Source organism: Oryctolagus cuniculus, chromosome 19 (assembly GCF_051225735.1).
Source record: "Oryctolagus cuniculus isolate XC-2025 breed Fujian yellow rabbit chromosome 19, ASM5122573v1, whole genome shotgun sequence".
NCBI lineage: Eukaryota > Metazoa > Chordata > Mammalia > Lagomorpha > Leporidae > Oryctolagus > Oryctolagus cuniculus.
In genome coordinates this window covers 63,105,556-63,111,828 of record NC_142885.1, presented here as the reverse complement: position 1 = coordinate 63,111,828, position 6,273 = coordinate 63,105,556, and the positions used below count along the sequence as shown (strand labels likewise).

Below are 6,273 nucleotides of genomic sequence, written 5' to 3'. Positions count from 1 at the left end.
AAGGCAGGGGCTAAGCTGGTGATCCTGCAGGCTTTGACAGCCTGTATTCTGCCCAATTCCTGGCAGTTGCTGGCTGTGTGACCGGTAGCAGGACACTGGATATCTCTGAGCCTCAGGTTCCCTTAACTCCCAAATCCTTTTGTACATAGAGGACTGATTGGACTTCTCTGCCTCTCTAAACTTGGACCATTGGGAGAAACAAATGATACTTCCACACTGGGCCAAGTTCCATGTCAACAAGTGGTCCCGACACCCCCAGATTAAGTGTTAGAAGGAAGCCGGTGCCGCGGCTCACTAGGCTAATCCTCTGCCTTGCGGCACCGGCACACCAGGTTCTAGTTCCGGTTGGGGCACCGGATTCTGTCCCGGTTGCCGCCAGGAAGTGCAGTGGAGGATGGCCCAAGTCCTTGGGCCCTGCACCCCATGGGAGACCAGGGTAAGTACCTGGCTCCTGCCATCGGATCAGCGCGGTGCGCCGGCCGCAGCGCGCCAGCCACGGCGGCCATTGGAGGGTGAACCAACGGCAAAGGGAGACCTTTCTCTCAGTCTCTCTCTCTCACTGTCCACTCTGCCTGTCAAAAAAAAAAAAAAAAAACAAAAAAAAACCACATAGTGTGCTGATATGTTTTTTTTTTTAAAGATTTATTTATTTTACTTGAAAGTCAGAGCTAAACAGTGAGAGAAGAAGAGGCAGAGAGAGAGAGAGAGAGGTCTTCCATCTGCTTGTTCACTCCCCAGTTGGCAGCAATGGCCAGAGCCTCGCTGATCTGAAGCCAGGAGCCAGGAGCTTCCTCTGGGTCTCCCATGTGGGTGCAGGGGCCCAAGGACGTGGGCCATCTTCTACTGCTTCCCCGGGCCATAGCAGAGAGCTGGATATGAAGTGGAGCAGCTGGGACTTGAACCGGCGTCCATATGGGATGCTGGCGCTGCAGGCGGCAGCTTTACCCAATACACCACAGTGCCGACCCAGCTGATAACTGTTGTGAAGCTCCTTCATGCTTTGGACGTCATGGCGATAGTAAGAGTAGCCATCTTGCAGGCTGTCTGGGGGGCTGCTAAATTGCAGTAGATGCTGGTAGCGCCAGGGTTAGCAGCAGCGCTGTGGTAGGAGCAGTGATTAGCAAGAGGGAGGTCCGGACTGGTGGAGGTGAAGGCGATGTTCATCATCATCTTATTAGGGTCACATCCTAGGAAACGACCCATTTTAATAAATCTAAAACCAAATATCAGCAATTCTGTATGACCCACGTGATTGACTGTTTTAGACAGACAGGAAGTTATAGAGAATAACAGTATGAGTGGCTTGCAGTTCCAGTTCACCAAATAAAACTTTGGCGTTCTGTCTGGTCCCCTGAGAACCCTTTGCTGATACTGTTTTCCCTCATCTGTCTCACTGCTCTGGGAATACCCACTCTCCTGACTTGACATCTGATCATTCTGACCACGTCTGTACCTACTGTGCGTCCATCCCTAGATAATACTTTGCAGACTGCAGTTGCATTTGCATTTCCACTCACTAAGATTTTGAGGTCTGTATGTTAATATATATAGCCCTAGTTCATGAATTTTTTAAAAAATTTATTTACTTGAGGGGCAGAGAGAGATACCTTGTATCAACTGGTTCCTCCAGGTCTTCCCAAATTGTCACAATAGCCAGAGCTGGGCTGATCCAAAACCAGGAGCCAGGAGCTTCCTCTGGGTCTCCCACGTGGGTGCAGGGGCCCAAGGCCTTGGGCCGTCTTCTGCTGCTCTCCCAGGCCATAGCAGAGAGCTGGATCGGAAGTGGAGCAGCCGGGACTCGAATCAGCGCCCATGTGGGATGCCGGCACTGCAGATGGTGGCTTCACCGGCTATGCCACAGTGCCGCCCCCCCCCCCGCCATAGTTTCTAATGGGAAGTGAGTGATGATTTAGATGTTCTGTAGGACAGTGTTTTGATCTTTCTGTTTTCACAAGTTCCCCCTTTGGTTTTCAACAGATTGCTGTTTTGTGCCTACAAGTGGTTTTCTTATGTTTATACTGCCTACGTTTGCTGAGCTTCTCAAATCTGTATTTTGTCAAAAAAAAAATTGGGGAGTTTTTGCCCATTATTTCTTCCAGTCTTTTTTGCTATCCCCTTCTTTCTCTCCATCTCTGACTCCGTATGTGTCTAAGTTGAGTATTTTTATATTGTCCCACAGATCCTTGAGTCTCATTTTAAAAATCTTTTTCTCGCCCGCGCCGCGGCTCACTAGGCTAATCCTCTGCCTCGCGGCGCCGGCACACCGGGTTCTAGTCCCGGTTGGGGCGCCGGATTCTGTCCCGGTTGCCCCTCTTCCAGGCCAGCTCTCTGCTGTGGCCAGGGAGTGCAGTGGAGGATGGCCCAAGTACTCGGGCCCTGCACCCCACGGGAGACCAGGATAAGTACCTGGGTCCTGCCATCGGATCTGCGTGGTGCGCCGGCCGTGGCGACCATTGGAGGGTGAACCAACGGCAAAAAAGGAAGACCTTTCTCTCTGTCTCTCTCTCTCACTGTCCACTCTGCCTGTCAAAAAAAAAAAAAAAAAAAAAAAAAAAAAAAAACTTTTTCTCTCTGTTCTTCAAATTGAGTAATTTCCTTGGCCTTCCTCTTAGACGTCTGTTAATCCCATCCAGTGAATTTTTAAATTTCAAGTATTATATTCTTCACTTTTATAATTTTTATTTAGTTTTTTTTTAATTTATTTGTTTATTTGAAAGGCAGAGTTACAGAGAGAGGAGGGAGAGACGGAAAGAGATCTTCTGTCTGCTGGTTCACTCCGCAAATGGCAGCAACAGCTGGGCCTGGGCCAGGCTGAAGCCAGGAACCTGGAAGTCTCTCTGGGTCTCCCACGCGGGTGGCAGAGCCCCAGGCAGTTGGGCCATCTTCCACTGCTTTCCCAGGCACATTGGCAGGGAGCTAGATTGGAAGTGGAGCAGCTGGGACTCGAACTGTGGGACACCAGGGTTGCAGGTGATAGCTTAACCTGCTGTACTGAAATGCTGGTTACATTTTTAGTAGTTTCTATTTTATGCTGAGATGTTTCTGTCTTTTCACTTTATGAGCATATTTTCCTTTTCACATGTTATAATCACTGCCTTAGAAATCCTTGTCTGTTGAGGTAAGTGGTGTGGAACAGTCCGTTAAGCCACCACTTGGGACGCTGACTGTCAGTACATGCCCTGTGAGAGTAACTGGTTTGAGTCCTGGCTGCTCTGATTCCAGTCCACCTACCTAGTGCATACCCTGGGAGGCAGCAGAGCATGGCTAAAGTACTTGGATCTCTGCTTCCCACGTGGGAGACCGGGATTGAGTTCTGGGCTCCTGATTCCTGGCTTCAACCTGGCCCAGCCCTGGCTATCTCTGGCATGTGGGGGGTGAACCAGCTAATGGAAGCTCCCCCTCTGTGTTTCTCTCATTCTCGTTCTTGCTCTTCTTTTCAAATACATAAGTAACACTTTAAATAAATAAATATATATATATATATATATAAGATCCTTGTCTGTTGATTTTGTTTTTGAAGATTTTATTTATTTATTTGAGGGAGAGTTACAGAGAGGGAGGGAGGGAGAGAGAGGTCTTCTATCTACTGGTTCACTCCCCAAATGGCTGCAACAGCCAGAGCTGAGCCAATCAGAAGCTGGGAGCCAGGAGCTTCTTCCAGGTCTCGCGTGTGGGTTCAAAGGCCCAAGCACTTGAGTCATCTTCCGCTGCTTTCCCAGGCCATAAGCAGAGAGCTGGAATAGAAGAGGAGCAGCTGGGACACAAACTGGCGCCCATATGGGATGCTGGTGCCACAGGCGGAGGCAGAGGCTTAGCCTGCTACACCACTGTGCTAGCCCATATCTGTTGACTTTAACATCTGGGACATCTTGGCACCAGTTTCCGTTATCTTTTTCTCTTGCAAGTGGGTCACTTTTTCCTCTTTTCCATCTGAGGATATATCAAGTAATTTTGAAATGTACTGGACATAATTAATATGTTATAAATATTCCGGGTTCTATTATAATCTGGACAGGGCTTATGTTTCTGTTCATTTTAGCTGGAATCCAGTGTAGTCTCCACTCCTTACCTGCAGTACAGACTGTGGCGCCGTTGGCCTTTGCTGTGCCGCCTGGGGAAGGCCTGTGAATGTCTGTTTAGGTCAGATCAGCCAGAGCTGTGGGCGCTTTATGCACAGCACTGGGAGTTATTCCTCTCTGTTTCTACTCTTCCGGGTGTCTCCCCTCACTTTCCAGCAACTTTTTTGTCCCAAATTCTGTCCTCTGGTTATTCAGGTCAGAGCAGTTAAACTTTGCTTTAAAAAAAAAAAAAAAAATCAGGCTTTTAGCTGACCAGCACAGCACTGATTGGACCTGCCTCCCAGCTGAGCTCATAGACTGGGCGCTTCATCAGGAACATTCTCCTTTTCCACGTGTTGACTCCTTTCTGGGATCTGCCTGTCCTGTTACTCCCCAGTGCCTTCAGGTCATTTTTTAAAAAATTATTTTTTGCAGTTTATAGTTGTGGTAGAGGTGGTCAGATCGGAGCCGCTCAGCCATACTAGGAGTGGAAATCCTTCTTTGTCTCATTTAAATGAGCAATGCAAATGTTCTCATGTTCTCATCAGAGAGGTGGCAGAGCTGAGCTGTGTGAAGACGCAAGGCTATGGTGTGTTCCAGAATGTTCCAGAATGTTCTAGAATGTGCAGGGGGAGCAGTCAGCTAATGATCGGTAACCATCAGCTGGGAGATTCTTAAAACACTGTTTTAATTTAGTTTATTTGATAATCAGGGAGATATAGAAAGATATTCCACCTACTGGTTCACTTCCCAAATGCTTGCAACAACCAATGCTGAGCCAGGCCAAAGCCAGAAGTCAGGAACTCAGTCCAGATCTCATACCTAGTTGCAGGGACATAAGCACTTGAGCCATCATCTGCTGCCTCCCAGGGTGCACAGTAGTAGGAAGCTGGAACTGGAAGTGTAGACAGACTTTGAATGCAGGTGTTCCAATATGGGGCGGGGGCATCCCAAGCAGTGTCTTAACTGCTGGACCAAATGCCTGCCCCCGACTGGGAAATTTCAAAACAGACTGACTCCTATACAGAGAACCTGTTTTGTGCATTTGTAAATTGGGGATAGTGCTGGTAAGCAGCCAGTGTGCCGTGAGTGCCTGCTAGGTCCAATGCTGAGCTCTTCATTATCTCTTTTAACCTTGGAACAGACTCCATGAGATTGGATTGGTTTTATTGGGAGGTTTTGAGTTCAAACTGAGGTTTACTGGGATTAACCTCAAAGAGACAAAATTATTTACATGATTAATAAGTAATGATTAATTACAATGACTGATAAGTAATAATAACAATAACATAATTAATAATGTGATTGGGGCTGGCACTGTGGCTTAGCGGGTAAAGCCACCGCCTGCAGTGCTAGCATCCCATATGGACGCCAATTCGAGTCCCGGCTGCTCCACTTCATATCCAGTTCTCTATTATGGCCTGGGAAAGCCATAATAGAAGATGGTCCAAGTCCTTAGACCCTTGCACCCACGTGGGAGACCCAGACTAAGTTCCTGGCTCCTGGCTTCGGATCAGCACAGCTCCAGCCGTTGCAACCAATTGAGGAGTGAACCAGCAGATGGAAGACCTCTCTCTCTCTCTCTCTCTCTCTGCCTCTCCTTCTCTCTCTGTGTAACTCTGACTTTCAAATAAATAAATAAATAAATCTTTTTTTAAAAATGTGATTAATAAGTAATTGTTAATAATGGCTCAAATTAATTGAGCGACTACCCTCATTGTAGATGTGTACTAAGTATTCTTTATGTATCACATTTAATTCTCCCAACTACCCTAGGAGGTCAGTACTGTATTGTCAGTCTGCCTTCTCACATGGACACGGCGGGGCTAAGGAAGGCGGAGTAACTTGCCCAAGGACCCATACCGCGCAAGTGGTGGAGCTGGGACTTGAACCTAGCAGCTTTGCTCTAACCCCATCTGCCCAACCTTTAAGCCATGCTGCCTCCTTGCCGTGTGTGACCCTCTGGATCTTAGAGAGGATCATTCCTGCTGGTAAAATCTGGGTTGGAGTAAACAGACTACACAAGGCTGTTCTCTGATGTAGGCACCCGGGTGGTACCCGACGTTTGTGGGGCCTCCGTCAGCCTGAGAACTATACTGCTATCTGCTCACCAGGCACGCCAGCCTCCAATAGAAATGAGGAAATCTTCCTAAGAAGGACTAAACTGTGATAGACTGCACAGATTTCCTGGTCCTGGTTTTCACTTCATGTTTTG

General features: G+C 47.8%; 1 long non-coding RNA gene across 1 annotated transcript; it reads right to left on the bottom strand.

The window, feature by feature from the left end:
• Window positions 1–625: 625 nt before the first annotated feature.
• Window positions 626–1,865, bottom strand: LOC138847154 (uncharacterized). The gene is made up of 2 exons (XR_011384804.2): window positions 1,608–1,865; window positions 626–1,187 (listed from the first exon to the last, which is right to left on the bottom strand). It is a non-coding gene; the product is annotated as an uncharacterized LOC138847154 (long non-coding RNA).
• Window positions 1,866–6,273: the final 4,408 nt, after the last annotated feature.